The 21,015-nt window shown below is 52.1% G+C and overlaps 1 long non-coding RNA gene across 1 annotated transcript; it reads right to left on the bottom strand.

The window, feature by feature from the left end:
• Positions 1-8,104: 8,104 nt before the first annotated feature.
• On the bottom strand, positions 8,105-18,431 carry LOC111561896. Its single transcript, XR_002744904.2, has 2 exons — positions 17,146-18,431; positions 8,105-14,363 (listed from the first exon to the last, which is right to left on the bottom strand). It is a non-coding gene; the product is annotated as an uncharacterized LOC111561896 (long non-coding RNA).
• Positions 18,432-21,015: the final 2,584 nt, after the last annotated feature.

The raw sequence follows: 21,015 nt of genomic DNA, 5'->3' as shown, positions 1-21,015 counted from the left end.
CTCAGAACAAGCTACTCGGGATCCACTGAAGATGTTTGAACAGGAGAGGGGGTCAATCAGATTTAAAAATAACCATCTGGCTCTCTGCCCCTCCCTCACTCAGTCTCTCTGCCTCTCTCTCTCTCTCTCAACAAATAAACATTAAAAAATATAGAAATCTTTGGGGTGCCAGGTGGCTCTCAGTCGGTTAAGTGCCCAACTTCGACTCAGGTCATGATTTCACAGTTTGTGAGTTCGAGCCCCACATTGGGCTCTGTGCTGACAGTGTGGAGCCTGCTTTGGGTTCTCTGTCCCTCTTTCTGCCCCTCCCCTGCTTGCACACACATGCGCACCCCCCCCAAAATAAATAAATATTTAAAAATAGCCATCTGGCTTCCCTCAGGAGAACAATGTGAAGAACTTCCACGCTCTTGAGCATGGCCACCTGTCGAGGTGGTGAAAGGACACATTCTGGAGGCCCACAGCCTTGTCTTGAATTCTGCCTCCACTTCTTATCAGCTGTGTGATCCTAGTTACAGTGTTCGACCTCTCTGTGCTTGTTTCTTCATCTGTCAAATGCAAGAGGCAATGGCCCAGCACAGGGCTTGTGATGGGGGTGATAGGAGGTCACGCAGGTAAAGGACTGAAAGGGAGGCTCTGCACAGAGAAACACTGCACACATGAGTTATTTTTATTGTCATTGTCATTGTTGCCTCTGCCATTTGCCCGGTGCTCTTCTAGGATGGGACACTTGTCTGTTCCACCTTGCATCTCGAGCAGCCTAGACCCAACTTGCTGTGTGTCTTTGGGCAAACATGCCTTCTGTTTTCAGAACCTGTTTCTCCCTGTGCAAAATGAGGAGGACCGTGGCTCAGATCAGTGGTTTTCACGCTGGGTTCTTTGGAACCCCGGGGTTCTGCGGAGATGCCCCTAAGGAAGATGGATGAAGCATCTTCATTTTCATTTGTCTTATAGGCTGGGATCATGTGTGAGATTTCACTTGAACAAAGGAATCCATTGCTTTTAAAAAAAAACACAACACTTCTCAAAAGCTTAAATACAAATGGATGAGACGTTCTTTAAGGACTGCCTGAGCCCAGAGCTGATGAATATTGTTGCAAAGTCATAATGGGCGAGCAGTTTAAGCTGTCCATTATAAATGTCCCCCTGGCACAGAGTTCAAGTTTCCCGTGTATAATTCCTGCCCCCATTAGGCCCAGTAATGTCCCCACAACCAGGATATATGATGCCTCTCAGCCTGGGCTGCCAGCCGTCCCCAGGATTTATGTGTGGCTCCTGCTTTCTCTCACACAAACACTGCCCGTTAATTCCTTCCATCTTTCCTAATAAGTTATCTTCCTCACTCTTGCTAATGTCTCTCACTTCTCCCTGGACTGTCTCCAGCTGGCCTCTGTGTACTCAGCGGGCCTCAGCTCAGCTGGGGTGTCTGAGCTCACCTTCGACCCGTGCTTCTCAAAGCTTTGGAGAATGTCAGGGTCTCCTGGAAAATGTGTTAAAAATTCAGTTTCCTGGGCCTCAGGTCTTCCAATTCAGGGTCTGCCAAGGGATCCACGAATCTCAACATTTAAAGCCTGCAGGTTTCCGAGGGAGCAGGTCTGCTGACCTTGGTATTCTAGAGATGCCGGCCTGGGCTCAGATCAGGCTATCCAGATGGAGACCACTCCCTTTCCACTCAAATCATTCGTTTGTTTGTTGGTTCATTGATTGATTCATTCATCCATCCATCTTGCCAGCCGGCCAATAGATCCTTCCTGAGCACCCGGCATTCTTTATGCCAGGCATCGTTCTGAGAACGACTGTCCCTTGCAAGTGCATGGGACGATCTAGGACCTTCTGACTGCGTGTCTAATGGAACGAGGTATTAGAGGCTACAGTTGGAAAGAGGAGATGATGCAAGCTTTGGAAGCTAGCTTGCTTTGGATGCAAGCTTACGGATAGGCTGTTCCGTAATTTGGCGACCTTAGGTAAATTACTCACGCTCTCGGAGCTGTGCTTTCCTCAACTGTAATGTAATAACAACAGTATGGGCGGCTCAGGGTTATTGCGAAGAAACAGGGTCATGGATGTGAAGCTCTTGGCCAATGCCCGGCACGTAGCAGTTCTCAACAAACACATTTCATTTTAGGTGGAATTTGCTTTTGATACTTAGTTTCCCTTTAATCCCCCAAATCATTTCATTGCAAGAAAAACATATTTCTATACTTTGCTTTTCGTCATTCTTTGCAGATCATGGTGCCTTTCCCCTGGGATACCCTGGGTTGAGGCATGGATAGTTCTTCTCTAACCACGTCCGTGGTTATATCTGCTCTTGATGGTGCCTGAGAGCTCAGACTCTGGTGCCGGGTGGGTTTCAATCCTGATTCCAGCTGTGTGACCATGGATAAGCCACTTCACCTCTCTGAGCCTCAAGGCAGTATTTCCATTGTAACATTATGGGGGTGTTAAATAAAATTAGGTATAAAATGCTTATCTACATACATATTAAGCAGACATGAAATATTACTGATCATTAGTCATTTGCTGAGTAGATATGTACTGAGTGCCTACAATGTGTCACACATTGGACTGCACACAGGGATGTAGCCATTAGTCCCAAAAAGGTTTAATAGTAAGCAGATATAGAGATATGTCAGATGGCATTAAGTACTAAGGAGAAAAATAAAGCAGGGGAAGAAATGGACTGTGATAGGGATGGTGCGTGTGTGTGTGTGTGTGTGTGTGTGCGTGCGTATATGTGTGGGCAGGGGAGTGCTGGTCTAACTAGGATGCTCCAGGAAGGCCTCACTGAAAATATGATAATTTGAGCAGAGATCTAAAGTTGAGGAGAAAGCAAGCCTGTCTACCTGGAAGAGCATCCCCAGCAGAGGGAACAGCAAATGCAAAGGCCCTGAGGTACAAGTGTGCTTGGAATGTTAGAGATAAACCAAGGAGACCAGTGTGGCTGGAGCACAGCGCGTGAGGAGAGAGAATAGGGTTGTGATATAAAAGGGAGGAGATAATGGGGGTACAGTGAAACCTTGCCATGATGCCATAAATGGGATCCAAGATAGGCAGGAGTATAAAACCCCATAGATTTTGTTGTTGAAAGTCAATGAAATGATAAAAGAAGCTGCACTGAGGAAGGGGACCATGAAGTTACCACGGGGCAGGTTATGATGGCATGGCTGCACTTTAGCTTTTGTTCTGGGCGGGTAGAACGGGAGCAGGAATATCCCTTGGAAGGTTATTTTCAGGTGAGCTGTGACAGTCCGCATCACTGAGGCAGCAGTGGTGTAGGAGTTGGACTGTGGTTCCATTTCGCCTGGTCTTCTTCCATTATGAGCTCTTTTTTTTTTTTAATGTTTTATTTATTTTTGAGACAGAGGGAGACAGAGCAAGAACGGGGGAGGGTCAGAGAGAGGGAGACACAGAATCCGAAGCCGGCTCCAGGCTCTGAGCCATCACCACAGAGCCCGATGCGGGGCTTGAACTCACAAACCGCGAGATCACGACCTGAGCCGAAGTCGGACGCTGATCCGACGAGCCACCCAGGCGCCCCCGTTATGAGCTCTTGTTCCCAGCCGTTCAGCTTCCCTCCTACTGGCTGTGCTTCCCTTTGGCAATTATAGGAGGCTGAGAATGTCCTGGGCCTCTGCTGCTGCCCTGGGCCAGAGCTGTCCCCAAGAAGGAGTTCCCCATGACACGTGGGTTCTCTTCACAAGGGGCTCACAATGGTATCCCCTAAGGACACATGGAAAGAAGACACCTTAGGAGTTAACGGCCGCACTGAGCTCCTGTCTCCACTCAAGTCACGTGTTTAGCTTAATCTCTGACTTCTCTCTCTTGACCTCTCCTCCAACCACGTAGATAAATGGCCTCACTCTGGCGCTTGGCTCAGGTCACCATAAATTAGCTGGCTGCATACGCATGTATGCTCACTCTTCCCGAGCCCAGCTGAACCTTCCTGTGATAAACCACCAGTATTTATCTCAGCCGTCCTGTGCGTGTCCTGGAAATAGGAATGATTTTGGATTGGGGCGTTTTCAGGATCACGGTCTGCTCCTCTTACCCCAGTGTTTGACAGGCCTAAGCCGAGCCAGAGTTAGGTTGACACATAAAACTGATGTGGGCTAAATCACAAACCCTCCAAGGGCTGCTGAGAGTTGTTATCCCTGTCTCAAAGGCAAGACCCTCTTCCTCCAAGTAAGGATCCTACTGTGTGCCAGGCTACTCACAGGGATGCTGATGGAAATAAAGCCCCGTTCTCCCCTAGAAGGGCTTACGGACCTTCCCTGAATACTCACTATGTGCTGAGAGCTGTTTTAAGCACCCATTAGTATTTACACACTTAAACCTCAGAGCAGCCCAGCTGGGCTTCTCTCCATCACGTGCACCAACTCCACACAGCCCTCGGATGGTCATAGAGTCAGAGTGAGGTATGGTCCTGTAGTCTGGGGTCTTATGTCTGGTGGCTTTCCACAAAAAAAAAAAAAAAAAAAAAAAAAAAAAAGCTTGATTGAGCCTTATTGATGGGAATAAGCACTTAACAGGTAGAAAGTTTTTCCAGGTTGCAGATTGAGAAGGTTGAGAAAGGTACATGCGATCCCATTGAATACCTTCAATCACCCTAGGTCCATTATCATACTCATTTCCAGAGATCAGGGAGGTTGAGAGAGTTGCCCAAGGACACACAGGAGACACTGTTTGGATTTCTACATCTGGCCGCTAACCAATAGGTCTACTGCCTCCAGAAAGTACATGTTGTAGCTTACGCTTCGTGGAGAGTCTCCCTGAGGGCTAGTTCTGGTCTCAGATGTTGGAAAGTTTGGCCAAGAATGTGCAGGGCTCAGAAGGCTCTGCTAAGAAGCTTGGACCTGACATTGAGTGGACAAGTTGTAAGCAAAGCATGCAGGGGAAGATTCTAGAAGGCTCCTTCTTGAGGCTATGGCCCGGGTAGCGTCCACCACTTGCAAGAAGCTTGCCTCTCCCAGACCACAGCCCCATGTCCTGCCGTGCTCTCCTCCAGACTCTGGGCCTCTGAGAGGGGCAGGATGTGACGCCAGGGCCCCCAGACACCCTCCTCCCAACACCATCCTTCTCGGGCCAGAAATCCCCAGCATCCTTCCCTTCTTCCTCAAGGCCTCCCTCAGGAGGGATATTTGCGTGAGGAAAGAACAATGCTGCTTTAGGAGAATGGCAGACCGGCCTGGGAGGGCTCAGAACGAGCCCAGCCTGGTCATTCTTCCACGAACAGGGAAAGGGAGGGGGGGCTGGGGGGCTAGGGACTCAGGTCTGTTTTGAAGAGAGGGAGTTTAGAGACTGCTGTTAGAGGTGGGCTAGGGGAGTGTTTTCTGTACCAGAAGACTCTAAGCCCCTAGGGGGCTGGAGGTGGGAAGGAGTCAGGCAGTTTGGGATCCCTCCTCCATCGGCCAGACACCTCTCTGAGCCTCACTTTCCTCACCTGTAGCCTGGGCATGGCGGGAGGAGAAAATGAATGGGACTATGGAAAGGGCCTAGCACATTGGCTGGCACACAGGGAGGGCTTGTTACCATTGTGGGCCACCATGACACTGGCAACATCCTGGTGGTTGGGTCTGCCGTGGGAGACCCGGAATGGCCAACACTCGGTGGAGGAAGGCACCCCTGATTGTGCTCTGCCCCATGGGGCTGTTTTGCTTCTGCGGGTGGCTGTGGCCCTGTTGGGGGTGGGGGCGGCTGAGCTCAGCTCTCAGCCGGAGATGTCTTGGCGTTTGATATGACACTGCTGTTGTTTTTGGCTCTATATCCAAGACTCTTGCACGGCTAATTACTCATTGTCTTGGCAGACTGGCCCAAGAGCCTGAAAAAGGAGGCACGAAAACGCTGCTTGCTGTTTTTCTCCCGATTAAGGAGGCAGCAGCCCTGGGACGGATGAGTGAAGTCTTTTGCAGGCTCTTAGCTTTATTGAGAAATAATCTACACACAATAAAATGCATGCGTGTAAGAGTACACTTCAGTTAGTTTGCATAAAACCCCCATAAAGCTATAAACCCATAAAACCACCAACCCAGTCAAGATATAGGACATTTCCATCCCCCTCTCTGTGAATACCCTCTACCTCTGCCCGCCCCCCCCCCCCACTCCCGTATAACTACTAATCCTTCTTCGGTCTCTATATGTTAGTTTCACCTTTCCTAACATTTCACCTGCATGTAAAATTTCTAACATTTCCGGTACAGATTCCTATGCATCAGGGCTGTGTCCGTGCAACACGATGCTTCCGAAGCTCGCCGGCCTTGTTGCGTGTGCCGATGGTCCATTCCCTTTCACTGCTGAGTTGTAGGCCTTTATGTGGATATGACACAATGGATTTATCCCTTCCTTTGTTGTTCACCATTTTAGGTTGCTTCTATCTTGGGGCTCTTATGGCTGTAGCTGCTACGAATGCTTTTGTACAAGCCTTGAAGGTGAATATATGTTTTTGTTTCTCTTGAGCAAATACCAGAAAGTGGAGATGCTGGGTCATATGGTAAGTGTACGCTTAGTTTTTTAAGAAACTTCCAGACTATAAATTCACAGGGATAAAAGGTACAGCATAGAGAATATAGTCAGTGGTATCATAAGAGTGTTGTATGGTGACAGATGGCAGCCTTACTTGTGGTGAGCATCGCTTAACGTATAGACTTGTTGAATCACTATGTTTGTCCACCGGAAACTAACGTCACATTGTGTGTTGACTATGCTTCAATAACAAGTTTTAAAAAGTAAATTTAAAAAAAAAAGAAGCTTCTGGATCTTTTCTCAAAGTGGTTGTACCATTTTACGTTTCCATCAGCTATGTCCAAGAGTTCAGTTGCCCGTTTCCTTGCCAACACTTGGTATTGGCAATCTTTTTAATTTTAGCCATTCAGGTGGCAGGTAGTGGTATCTTATTGTGGTTTCAAATTTGTATTTCTCTGGTGCTTGCTAATGTGAAGCATCTTTCACAGGCTCACACCTTTCATGGGGTTTTCAAAATGAAATGTGGGGAGTTCTGAACCAGGTCTTGGACTTTCTCATGAGGAGACCATGGAAAGTTGGGAGGGAATTCGAGGACCATATGCCATAATCTCTGTCTCTCCTAACTTTTTAAACTTGAATTGTTCATTATGTGAGCAACATATGTAAATAAATGAATTCATTTGATAAGAATATCCAACCATTTTGTGTGAGACTCGAGACCCCCTTGACTACACCAACGGCTCCTTCCTAATCCCCCTGCTTCTCCTCAAAGGCCCATTTTTATATTTGTAGACATGGTCTCATAGTAAATACCCAGCATTTATTTATATCATTTATGATACAATACTCTACAAATTATTCTTCCGCTCGCTTTTTCCAGTCATCAGACTGTCTTAGAGGACTTGCCACGTGACGACACATAGATCTGTCCTATTCTTTTTAGTTACTTAGAATTCCACTGTTAGGATGAATCAGTCTGTGAATCAATTCCCCTGCTGTGGGATATTTATGTTTGCTTCTAGTGTTGGCTGTTGCAAACCGTGGTGCAGCTAACATCCTGTCCCAGCCTCCTTTGTTGCCATGTGTGTGTTTCTCAAGGCAGATTCCAGGGAGTGGAGCCATCAGGTTGTTGGATCAGTTATCTATTGCCAACAATAATGCTGTGTAACAAGCCGAAACTTAGTGACTTAGAACAACAATCATTATTCTTTCTCACTCATCAATATGGTGGTCGGGCAGTTCCATAGCCCTAGTCCCAGCTCAGCTGGTTGTGGCTGTGCTTACTTATGTGTCTGAGGTCAGCTGGCAGGTGAGCTGGGGGCCGGCTGGTCTTGAATGGCCATAGCCGAGACAACTCATCTCTGCTCTAGATGGCCTCTCTCCCTCAATCAGATCAGGCTGGGCTTGTTCTCATGGTGGAGGAGGGGGTCCAAGAGAGAGAGTGGGGCCTTTTGAAACCTGGGCTCAGAACTGGCACACCCCATTCTGTTCTACTGGCCAAAACAGGTCACAAGGCCACCTAGACTCAAAGGATGGGGAAATAAAATCCACCTCTTGATAAGAAGAGTGGCAAGACACATTGCAAAAGATATGGATATGGGGAGGGGAAGCATTGAGGCCATTTTTTGCAATCAATTCACCACAGTTTTGAGTCGAAACATTTTCCATTTAATTGGATCCTGCCAAATTGTCCTCCCAAATGGCTGGTCCAGTCTACGCCCCATGGGCAGTGCACAGGAGGGACTGTTATCCCACGGCCTCACCCACACAGAGTCTGTGTACTTGGCCGGGACTTGGGCTGGATCCATCATTCTCCAACACAGCTCAAGGGTTCACAAGGATGTAGGAGAAATGACATCCGTCTTCCCAGAGCATTCAATAATTTTCCTCATCTTTTTGAAGGGGGAAAAACCCATTAAAAAATTAACACAAACACAGAGAGAATGCATCAAAAGGAAAAACTTACATGAAGTTTTAAGAAAATAAAGGGTAAAATCTCGAAGAACTATTTTCTTTCAAGACCAGCCACTTCGGACGTAACATTATACCCTCAGAGTTTCTGCGTTTCTTCATTTGTGTGCTGGTCTGATACTTAGAGCTTGCTTCCTACCGACCGGGCATGGCTCCCGGGGCTGGGGACATAGGGGCAGATGTGAGTATCAAGGTCCCTGAACTCATGGAGCTAAACCTTTATGGAGAAGGGCAAAGAAAATATAAATGTTAATATTGTGATTTCAGAAAATGGTAAATACTATGAAGAAAATCAAACAGCTGGTAGAGAGCTACCAGGGCTGGGGGGGAGGGTCACAACCTTAGACTGGGAGGTCAGAGAAAGCATCTTTGAGGAGGTGATATTTGAGCAGAGTCCTAAATGACAGAAAGGAGACAATGAGGGTGGAGATCTTAGGGACATGCATGCCAGTCAGAGGAAACAGTAATGCAAAGGCCCTGGGGTAGGAACAAGCTTAGTGTTGCCCAGGAATAGGGAACAGGACAGTGAGGCTAAAAGGAGAACCCAGGAGAGGCAGATAGGAAAGAAAGGCATAGAGGTTGGCAGGGCCAGACATTTATTTAGCGCCTACTGAGTGCCAAGCACTGTGCCAGCTACATTCCCCCTCTTCTGCCACGGTGACAAAGAAGTCTGCTGGTCTGCCATGAGCTGGTTAAAATGGATCTACGGAACAGGCAGTAAGAGAGAGAAGGTAGGGCAGCCTTCATCCTGAGGAGACGGTGGTGAGCCTAAGCTAGTGTTGGTGGGAGAAGGGGAGTGGCCTTCACGTCCTGGTTTGGTCCAAGGAACCAGAAAGATAAAGAATAGACTAGAAACGCAGCAAGGGAGCTCCAGGGGCAATAGAGAAGGCCGCTAGGAAGGGGCTGGCCACCTAGACCAGGTGAGGCTGGGCATGAGTTCCACCACCAGGGCCCCACCCAGCCAGCCACACAGGCCTACGCTTGACCCCACGAGGGACACAGAGGAGAGCAGCGAGCTAGCCCAGCAGTGCCCCTCATGGCCTCACATCCCGGGGAAATCCGACTTACATAGTTGCTGTTCAGGAAAGATTTGCCTTCAAGACCCTGCTCCCACCTCTTGGCAGTTCTGGGATGATGGGCAAGTTGCCCAGCCTCTCACCCTCCATTTTCTCACCTATAAAATGGGATGATGATATTACTTAACACCTCAGAATGGTCGAGGAGGATTTTAGAGGACGTGGCGTATGTGCGGAACCGGCCAAGTTACGCTCACTAACCAGGTACGTTACCACTGGGGGTGCCCTGGAATCTGACGGGCTTGGGTTCCGATCCCAGCTCCATCCCTGTGTGCTCCGTTGCCGGGTGACCTTGGACGAGTGACTCCGCCCCTCGGATCCTTGGTTTCCTCAACCGTAAAATGGAAACAACAGGAGTCCCCCCCTCCCCCTGCGCTGCCGAGTGAGATTGCGCATGTGCCGGGCCGGCAAAGACGGGGGCAATAATGGGTGTGCCGACTCTGACACCTCCCTGAGCTAGAGCCATCACCCCACTTCACAGACGAGGAACAGCGAGGCAACAACAGCAAGGCAGTCCAGAAGCCGAGGTCCTCGCCCAGGTCCCGCCGATTCCAGAGTCCGTTCTTTTCCTTCCACGTGCCGTCTCTCAGACCAATATCTCCAGAGGTTCTCCCTCTCGAGGGGGCGGTGGTCTCATCAGAGGCAGCAGACAGCTCTGGAGAGACTGTGGGACTGGGCCTCCAGCCACGAGGGAACCCTGTAGTGACTCCCCTAGAGGCCTCTGTCACAGCTCGCCTTGGGGCTCTCCTAGTAAGTCCTTCTTCCCACCCAGCCACATCGTCTCTTGTGGCCATTCGCTGACTGCTTCGGCAAATATTCACGAGTTCCTTCCAAGGGTCTAGGCACCGTTTTAGGTGCTGGGGACACATGAGTGAACGGGACACAGACCCCTGCCCTCCAGCAGCTGGCACTGCAGCAGAGGCAGGGTTGGCAGAGATGGGCAACAAACAGTAACGATGATAAAGAAGTTACGTGCCGTGTTAGGTGATAAGGGCTACGGGCGAAACAAAGCCAAACTAAACCGCCAACAGAAAAACAGGATAAAGGGATCCGGCTTGCAAGGGATCAGGGAGCAGTCGCCGAATGAAATAAGGAGGCGGTGGGGGCCGGGGATGATCCTGGCATCCTGGAAGAGGGAAGGGAGGAGCTGGGCCCGCAGCCGGGAAGAGAAAGATCCAGGCTCAGGGCCCAGCCGTAGTGGAGGATGTAGCTGGTGGCTGACGGAGCAGCAGAGGGGCCAGCAGGGCCAGAGCTGAGTGGGGGGAGACGTGTGGGTTAAGAGGTCTGAAAGGGGCCTTGCAGACCACCACAGGGCCTTTACTCTGCCCTGGTGGGGCCATCATCGCAGGCCTCTGAGCCGGGAGAGACCTGCTCTGCCTTATGTTTCTGAAGGAAGGGTCCCACTGGCTGCTGGGCAGAGAATAGATTTTCAGGGCAGGCAGCAGAGAGACCAGCGTGGAGGCTCTGGCAGCCATCCAGGCAAGAGAGGGGTGCCGGCAGCGGGGGGAATATGGGCGGAAGGAGGGGCCGGACTCTGGGTCCCTCGTGATTAAAGCCCACGGTCACCCATTTGATTGGCTGGGGCAAAGAGAGCACCCGGCCAGCAACTTCTGGCCCCCATCGCCCCCATCAGGGTGTTCGGCCCTGATGGCAGGGACTCAGGTGCTAAGGAGACGCAGACGGTTGGCGTTTCTGCCACTGGGGGCAGTGGGGCTGCTGCCCCGTAGTGACTGAGGGAGGACAGCACGTAACCCCCAGCTCCGGCCTCCAGTTGGTCCTCCCTGTGCAGAGGGGAGTTTAGCAGAAAGCCAGCTGCACAGGAATCAGAGGTCCTGGGTCTGTTTGCTGCTTTAGCTTCTTATGAACTGTGCCTCCTTTGTGGGCTCAGTGTCACCATCTATCACACTGAGGACACCCCCTCCTCCCAGCTCCCATCAGACAGGGGGCCAGCTCCCTTCTAGGGGAGGGCCCCGAGGACCAGGGGCAGAGACAGAGTGATGACAAACATCTTCCCCTCTCCTGTGCTTGTCACCCACCGGGCCGGGCAGCAGAAGCAGCAGGTGACCATCCTGGGAGGTTACACGCCCAACAAACAAGCAAGGAGAACACCAGCCCGCTTTTCACCCTACCCAGAACGGCACCCAGGGGTTCCCCGGAGGTTTGTCTTGGGGGTTGCTGTTGGCAAGTGGATCCTCTGCAAGGCAGGGCCTGGGACAGGCCTTGTCACCCCTGAAAGATAAGCCAGATCTCTTTCCTAATCTGTCCCCTGAGCAGAAGCATAACACGCCATACGCGTGGGCGAACCAGAGGAGCTGGGCCAGAGGATGGCGTCACAGGGACACACACGCGCCCGTGCAACACCAACACGCATCTTCCACAAACACTCGGCTTGTCTGTTCAGGTTCCAACACTACTGAACAGCCGCTCTGTGCCAGGGGCCTTCACCTGCATCGTTCTGTTCGATATGCTCCCTGGGAGGAGGGGAGCAGCTTGGCAGCAGGAGACGGTCTTTGTTTGTTTGCTTTTTCATTCCAACCAGCTACCAGGCAGCTCCGTACATGCTTCCTTGTCCACTTCTTCTGACAGTTCTTCGAGGTGAGGGCTGTTATCCCCACTGTACAGATGAGGGCACTGAGGCTCCGAGGGGTGGAGTACTTGTCCAGAGTCACACAGCCGGAAGAGACAGAGCCGGGCATTGAACCCAAGGTTGCGATCTTGTCCTTCTCCGTCCTTGCCATGTGGGCACGTGATAATCACGAATAACCATGATAACAATAATAATGGTAGCCTCCACTTACTGAGCATGGATTGTATGTTCAGCACTGCACTAAACGGATTGTACGCGTTGTCTCCTTTGCTCCTCCTGCCCTGGGTTGGGGGGGGGGGGTGAGAAGCAGGAGGCTGTGATGGGGAGAGGGGTGCAGACTGGGCTGAAGGCTCTCTGGAGGCTTCCTGCTCTATACGGGGTCAGGGCACACCTCACTGGTGGCTCAGGCGCCTTGTAGGAAGTGAAACTCCAGGGTGTGGGGCCCGTGGCCAGCCTGAGCCCAGCGGGCCCTGGCATGGCAGCCGGCGAGGGCTCCACAAAGGCTTGGTGCACCAGTGGCCAGAGGCTGTCCAGACAGTGAAGGCACCCGTGCCTCGGTCGCCACTTTTGTTCCTCCTGGAAAGCAGAGGCGCGTGGCAGTGATGTATTTGAGCCCCAAAGAGGAGCGAATTGGGTCTACATCCTAGGCCTGCCACACCCTGGCAGATGGCCCCTCTTCCTGCTTCCCCACCTGAGAAATGAGGGCAGTCGCCAAAGTAACCCTCAGTGGCCGGCAGGAGGACGGGATGGGGATGTCACTTATTCGGTGGTTTATTTGCCGGGGGCCAGGGGCCGCAGACTGCTGGCAAGCAAAGGCCTCCCCTCGCAGAGAAGGCTGATGCCTTGGTTTGCTAGATGTGCGTGACAAACGGAGTCATTCCAGCAGCAGAAATGTAGTGTCTCACAGCTCTTCAGCCGGGAGTCTGAGATCCAGGTGTGTTGGGGGGGGGGCGGGGGGGAGAGGGGATCCATGCCTTCCAAGGTCCACGAGGGAGAATGTGTTCCTGCCGCTCCCCTAACTTCTGGTGGGTTCTTCCCCAGCATCTTCCTGGTGTTCTGTGTGTGTGAGTGTGTGTGTGTGTGGGGGGGGGTGTCATACGTGTGTGTCCTCCCTCTGAAAATGTCCGTCGGTCCCAATTTCCCTACCCTAATGGAGACCCACCCTAATGATTTCACTTTAACTTGATTACCTCTGTAAAGACCCCATCTCCAAACAAGGTCACATTTTGAGGTACTGAGGGATAGGATGTCAACGTATGAATTTCAAGGGGACACAGGTCAACCCAGGACAACCAGGGAGGGAAGGAACCAGGCCAGCCTCTTCCGTCCAGTCTCCCCAGGAACTGACGGCAAGGCTGGGCACCTCAGCAGCTCCATCCCCCAAGGGCCCCTCTCCCCACTGAAGTGGGAGGAGAGGCCCTCACAGAGGCCAGGTGAGCTGGCCCATCATGAGAGCACAGTGAGATGAGGACACCCCATTGCCACTTGGCTTGGCCTCTTTTGAAGAAAGGGGTGACCAGGCTTGAGTTTTCCGAAACAGCTTTCCAAGAAAAAGACCAAATTCTCCCTAGGAGCACCTTGAGCCCTGGGCCTAGACATCGGTCAAGGCTGTCTGACACAGCCTGGCATACGGCCTGGCTGGTGAGCATGGGGACCTCCGGCCTTGGAGTCCTGCTCCAACTTCTTCATCGCTGTGTGGCTTTGGGCAAGTTGCTTAACCTCTCTGAACCTCGGTTTCGTGACTGATAAAATGGAGGTAAGACCTGAACGTGTAAGAAAGCTCAGCACAGAGCTGGGCCTACAATGGCAGCTCAAATAATGTTGGCTCTTCCTATACTTGATTATTTGATCAGATGAAGAGATGGAGGAAGAAAAAGTAAGGGCTCGTGAGTTCGTCGGCTTCCTGGTCAAGCGCTCCCTGGAGAACTCATGAAACCGGCTCCTGGAGTCAGATGCAGATACCAGCCCCCTCACTTATTAGCCTGTGACACTGAGCAAATTACCATCACCCTGACCCTCAGCATCCCGCCGCTCCCAAGAGTTGGTGATTATAAAATGATGTGATCACGTCTGTAACGAGCTGGACCCGGTGCTTGGTGCACGGGCACTCTCAGGAAGCACCAGCTCTCTCTTGGTGGCTGAACAGGCGTTCGGGTGACAGCAGCTTCCATTCGCAGGCGGGTGGGGAGTCGGGGAGGCAAAAGCGTTTCCATGGTAGGCCTGGGCGGCGTTTCTATTTTCAGATGACACTCAGTGACATCTTAACAATGCTGCAACGAGATAGGACCCAGTGAAACAGCTATTTCCTACCAAGGATCTGAGCCTTGATGGGCAGGGAGGGAGGTGTCCCCGACCCCAGGGTAGCCCTGAGCTGGGTTTTCGCTGAACAATAGGGGACTGGGGCCTCCAGAGGGGCCCCGTGGTCTCTGCGGCCGAGCCCAGTGCCCTCCACTCGTTCCTTGTCTCTCTGGATTTGCTCTCCACCCTTGTTCCCTGGACTGGACCCCAAAAAGGCTGGCCTGCATGGGCTCCATCAGCAGCTTTCCCATGAAATGGTTTTTCCAGCTGAGGCTAGTTGGCAGGAGCCTGGCAGGGGTCAGGGCACTGCTTCTCTGCAGGTCTTCCATCCAGGCAGCCCCCTGCACCCAGGCTATCTTGTCTCCTTAGCCCCTGAGCTGCCTAGAGGTTTAACTGGCTTTCCCAGTGACCGGCAGTGTGCTGGTTTCCCCACACCCTGCCCACACCTTTGCAAACACCCTCAAATGACCCAGCTTGAGCGTACCTTAGGTTACCTTGTGGATCCTGTCTGTTACGCTACCTTCCATCACCACTTCCTCCCTCCCCCCTTGCCTCAGCTGAACGCTCGTCTTCCCTTTCCCTCAGGCCAGGTGAATGCCTGCTGATCCTTCCATACCCAGCTCAGATGTCAGCCCCCTGAGAGATGGGGGCGGAGGGGCTCTCTCTCCCCCCGAGCCCTCACAACATCAGCATGTCCCCACCTGAGTCCTGGATCCCTGCATTATCACAACCTGTGGCTCTCACCCCCAACAACGGGATAGGATGGGAGCTCCTTCCACTGCAGCCTACCACCGAGTTACTCTCGTGCACCTTGAGCCCAACAAGGGGTCTGGCCCAGGGTGGATGCACGGTAAACATTTATTAGGTTGCATGAGTGTATAGCTGGAAAGTGTCCAGGTAGTTCAAAGGCGAGGACGATCACAAGGAGCGAAAGCAACCAGGGAAGGCTTCCTGGAGAAGGTGGGATTGGACCTTGGCCTTGAAGTAGGGGATGGAAGGGATGAGTGAGGGAATTCCTGGCAGGGACAATGGCATGTGCAAAGGCCCAGAAGCAAGACTGCCAGGATGTACCGGGACCTATTAGATTAAAAGAGAAACCAGGGAGATAAAGTTGGAAGGAGAGGGTAAGCTCTTCCTGAGCCTCAGCTTCCTCATCTGGAAATTGGGATATCAGTCCTGCCCTCAAACATATAGGTCATATACATGAGGCACTTGGTAGCATAGATAGACTTGACCTGTGAAGGCTGAGACCTGGTGTCACTCCAGACATGCAGGACCTTGGGTCCTCGGCCCATCTCCACATGTGCCCAGATCAGACGTGTGGTTTTTGGGAACTCAGGCTGCCTGGCTTCCTGGATCTGACTGGGCTACAATTCAGCAAGCCCCTGCCTTACTCGATCTAATCCAGCCCCATCCACACTCCCAGAGACCCTCAGCCTCCAAGCCCCATCCTGCTATAGGACATGTGGATCCCAAAAAGGCTTTCCCCAAAATACTCAAAGGAGAGGGATTCTCCTGGTGGGTTAAGCTTGATTTAATAGCTGATATGAAATTTCATAATTGTACGTTAGAAACGTCACAGGACCCAGGACTGACGTCCACCAGGCGCCATAGATATAGCACCTGGGGCACACAAGGCCTCAAGGGGCCAAAGGAAATGTGCTCTTTTCTTTTTTTTTTTTTCTTTTTTCAATGTTTTTTGGTTTTTTTTTTTTTTAATTTATTTTTGGGACAGAGAGAGACAGAGCCTGAACGGGGGAGGGGCAGAGAGAGAGGGAGACACAGAATCGGAAACAGGTTCCAGGCTCCGAGCCATCAGCCCGGAGCCTGACGCGGGGCTCGAACTCCCGGACCGCGAGATCGTGACCTGGCTGAAGTCGGACGCTTAACCGACTGCGCCACCCAGGCGCCCCTGCTCTTTTCTTATAAAGGCATAAAAATAATCAATATAATCTACTCTGGATACTTTCATCTTTATGCCAATGCAGTCATAAAATATGATTTTTAATAGATTTTTATAGAGCCATGACCGTGAAGACAAAAGTCCCCTGGGTGCACACAAGTCACAGCGAGACCCTGACGACTGGAATGGCAGGGCAAGCTTTGGGGGAGGAGATAGAAACTGAGGATCAGAACTGGGTGGCCCAAGGTCACGTGGCAACGGGCTGAGGGGATTTGAAGAGAGGACACCCTGGCCTCTAAATTCCTTGTTTGTTCATTGATAGCCTTCTTTGGGTCATCTATCATGCCTCCATATTCCAGTCTTCATTGAGACCTCAGATTTCCTGGTTCCAAGGATCAGAAATTTGCTAGACATTCTCCATCCTTCCTGTGCCGCCCCCCGCCCCCACCACTGCCACAGTAAACTTGCCCTTTAAACCATGGGTGTCCTAATGTGCAGAGCTGAGAGGGACATTCCCGAGGTCTGGTCCACTGGCTCCCCTTCCAGGTGGGGCCCTGAGACTCAGCCTGGGGAGTGCTGCTCATGGTGGGTTGGATGGAGCCTAGCCCTCCCCCAGCTGCCAATTTATCACCCAGAGCTCCCCCATTCCCGCTCCCTCTCGTTTACGTTGAGCTTGAATTAGACACGAGTCTGACATTGTCCAGATGGAAAAGTCCCCTGGTTTTTGGCTAGAAAGCTCCTTGCTCAGGGAACTGTTGGAGGCGGGCGTACTACAGCCCAAGCCCTGCTGGAAACACTCCCCCGGGTTCAGAGATCTGCTTTCTCTCCGGCCCCCACCCAGCGCCACCCACCTGTCCTGTCAGAGCAGCTGGAGCTAGTCGAGAGGCCAGGCCCTCTCCCCACTTCTGGGGTGGGGGTGAGCTAGCTGTGTCCATTCAAGGGTAGGCGCTCATCATATGCGATGGGGAGACTTCTCAGAGGCACCCGGACCCGAAGACATCTGTCTCTTGAGTGCCTAAAATCCTACCATTTGCGCTCGATTCCGAGCAGAAAGGCTGTCTACTGGGCATTTCCTTTAAAGGCAAAGAAGTGAATGAGTGTGTCAGATCATCTTTCACTGTGGCCAAGTGCCTGGGCAGCGTGGGGACGCTGAGGTTCTGGGTCTAAGGGGGAGGGGGACGGGGGACGTAAATCCCGCCTTAGCCCTATATGGCCCTTTAGTGTGGACTCCTTGACCCGTCCTGTCCAGGGAGGCGGCAGAACAGAGCACTTAAGGATAGGGGCCGACCCGGGTCAGGGTCCTAGCTTTGCCACTTCTCCGCTTGTATGGCCAAAAGTCCCTCTGAGCGTGCCCTGGCTCCTAGGAAAGGCAGAGGGCAGGGGTCCAATAGGGAAGGAGGAGGATTGAGAAGAGAGTGACCCAACCTGACAGGAAGCAGAAGGAGGAAGAGCCATGTGGTCAAAGCAGAGTGTGTGTGGGGGGGCATGTCTGAACATTTGTGAGTGAGGGACACTTCCTAAGCATTTGTGGAGCAGATATGAGGAGGGATTTATTTGTAGAAATGCAGACACAATAAACATTGGGGTCCCCCCGACGGTGATCTGCAGCCAGCTCACTGCTGGGCAGTGCAGCCCTTCAACCCTGCTCCCCATGCATCCTTCTTTCTGGCTCCCCTCCCTCTATGTCTTTCTCCCTATTCCTTCGCTGTCATTTCCCTTTCTGTCTTTTCAGAGCAAAATGCATCCCGGGCTGTGTTTCTGGGTGCAGTCTGTGTTCCTACTCGGTGGCCTGGCTTTTGGACACAGTGCCCTCGGGTATCTATCTCACTGGGTTGGGTGACGCTGGGCTAAGTCGTCTCATGGAACAATATGGCTGCCAGGAGGAAGCCATCACCATCTGCATTCTACAGATGAGGAGGCCGAGGCTCAGAAAGAGGAAGCCCTCTCTCTCTCTCTTCCCAGCCCAACTCCTGAGAAGGAAGCCTGGGAACTGGGACCCATCGGGGGCCCAGGAGATGGGGAACAATCTATTCCTGCACGTCTGCCAGCTGAGAGGGTAGCTTGTTAGAGGGAAAAGCAATCATCGTTGAGCCGCGAATCTCACTCAAGTTAGAGATAATAACCCCCTTTTGCAGATCTCAATTAATCTCAATTGAGTAAAATGAGTTGCCTGCAGTCACAAAGCCAGCGAAGAACAGAGCGGGGTTTGTGCTCAACAATAAGCCTGTATTCAAATCACAGTTTTGTCCCCTTATATGCTGTGTGGCCTTGGGCAAGTCACTTGACCCCTCTGAGCCTTCGTTTCTTCACCTGTTAAGTAATTATAGTAATATTTCTGCCTTTTAAGTCTGTCAAGAGGATCAAATGAGGTAGTGTCTAAAGGGGTGTCCCAGTGTGGCCGCAGGGGACTGACGGTTGTCTCTGTCTCAGCTCGCATCAGGTGATGGTGATGAACGCGGGCATCCTACAGGGACCATCTCTACTTCAGCCCCACCACAACCCAGGAGGTGCTGTTGTTCTCTCCATTGCACAGATGAGACAACTGAGGCACAGAGAGGGAGAGCCGTTTGCCTAAAGGTCACATAGCTCATACGAGGCAGAAGCCTGCTTTTCCTATGTCTTTAACCCCGTGCAAAGCTTTCTTCTGGCCCCCAGTGGGATTCATCATAAGAAACTGCAAAGGAAGTTAATCTCTTAAAAAGCACAGCATCAAGAGTAGAGAATTTCGGCCCTTTCCAAAGGCAGAGTCCCAGGCAGGCCAGTCACATATGGATGTTGCTATCAGCCAGGCGCTGTGCTAACACCTGCCCTTCAGGAGCTCCCAGTGGGGTGGGGGAGCCAGAGGGAGACAATAGCAGCCTGGGAGGTAAGTGCTGGGGGCAGAGAGGCACAGGATGGGGTGTGAGGGGCAGCTGCAGGAAGCCAGGGCGGGGAGCCACAAATTCTGCCTGGGTCAGAGCCAGGCGTGTGTGTGTGTGTTGGGTTAGAGGCGTGTTGGGAGCCATGGAAAGCTATGGCGAGAAAGGCAACATGTCAGCTGAGTCGGCGGCCAGAGAGGGGAGGGCACTGCAGGCAGGAGAGCCGCATGAGCAAAGGCACAGCAACCACAGAGTCCACGGTGTGCTTCGGGGGCGGGGGGTGGGGGGCACGGGATATGCGGCCAGAGCACGGGCTGCTGGGACGTGGGTAGGGGTTGGGAGATGTGGGGGTGCTGGGGTCAGAAAGGAGTCTGGAGAGACTGGCTTCTGATCCAGGAAGTCTGGGATTGAGAGCTCAGGAATCTGTTTGCAATCACCACCCGTGTGTTTCCCGGGCAGGTTGTTCGTGATTTACACTTTGGGAACCACAGGCTATATCTACACAATGAGCCCTGGGGCCATTGCCCTAGGACTGGGAAAGAAAGATCGGGTAGCTCAACAAGGAGTCAGAAAGACCTCAGTGCCGATCCAGGTCTGGCATTTGCTGGCTGTGTGCCCTTGGGCAAGTTTCTTTGCCTCTCTGGGCTCAGGCACCTTGCTAGTATAACTCGTATTTAATTTCCAAGATGGTTATGACACTCTGAAAATATCCTCCGACGTGGTGCCTGGCACATAGAAAGCACAAGAAACGTCATTCCTTTCTCTCTCTGTTCACAAGGTGCTTTTTATCCCCTTGTGTTAACAAAATTACGGGGACCATTCGAACTAGTCAGGCTGGCCCAACTGTCAGAGACAGAAGCCAGTTTGAATTGGCTTAAGGGGGAATTGAAGAGGCTACTCTAAAGGGCTCAGCACCAAAGGAAGCAACATGGGCGGTGGCCAACGAACATTCTGTCTCTTCCTCTCTTTGCCCGTCAGCTTTATTCTCTCCTCTACAGCTGTGCTGTCTCCAGGAGGCCAAGGCTGAGGCTCTCAGAAGCTTCAGCTCAGCACCCCAATAGAGAGAGACTTTCTTCTGGTGACCGTAGCTCAGTCCCAGGGAAGAACTCTGATTGGTGGTGCTGGGGTCATGTCTTGGTGCCCATGTCTTGGACTAATCACACGGGTCAGGGATGGAGTATTTCAAGTGGCCATGCCTACAGTGGGTTGAAGCAGGGGCCACTGTCCATGACCAGAGGGATAAGGAGCCCCCACTGGACAGAAAAAAAGCAACCAATATAGGATAATTTTATGAGAGAGGAACCCAAGCCATACAGCTAAAGGCCTAGGAAGGCCTTCCCTGTTCTCTGTAGCTATGCATCCCCAATTCTCCTTCTAGAACCAGCCCAGGCACTCCTCCTCTTGGAGGAGCACCTCGTACAGCACCTTCCATGCTTGGTCTGCTGCACCTGTGAGCTCCTCCAGGCAGGACTGGGCTCTGCACCTCTGTGGCCTGATGCCCAGCAAGGTTTTGAACCCACATCTCACACCACTTCTCCACGGCCTCCATCTGAACTCACCCCTGCTCTCTGCCCAGCTGGGTCTGACTTCCCCTGGGGATGTGGATCCCCTGTCTTCTGGGGGAGCAGACCCCAGCCTTTTGCTTCCTTCTGAGACCCCCAAGATCTGGCTGGAACCCCCAGGAGCTGGCATCCCAGGTCGCACGGCCATTTAGCTTGCCTGATTCTGCTTTTTTCCCTCACTTGCTACATTGGAGGCGCTGAGACCCTTCACAAAGTGACTGGGCTGCTCAGGGCACAAAGGGCCACAGCTATCTCCACCCGGTTAGGCTGACAACCCCTCGTCCTCCACACCCCATCCCGG

The sequence above is a fragment of the Felis catus genome, chromosome A1 (genome assembly GCF_018350175.1).
Source record: "Felis catus isolate Fca126 chromosome A1, F.catus_Fca126_mat1.0, whole genome shotgun sequence".
Classification (NCBI taxonomy): Eukaryota; Metazoa; Chordata; class Mammalia; order Carnivora; family Felidae; genus Felis; species Felis catus.
The sequence above is the reverse complement of the archived record's forward strand: the minus strand, read 5'-3'. Positions and strand labels throughout refer to the sequence as shown.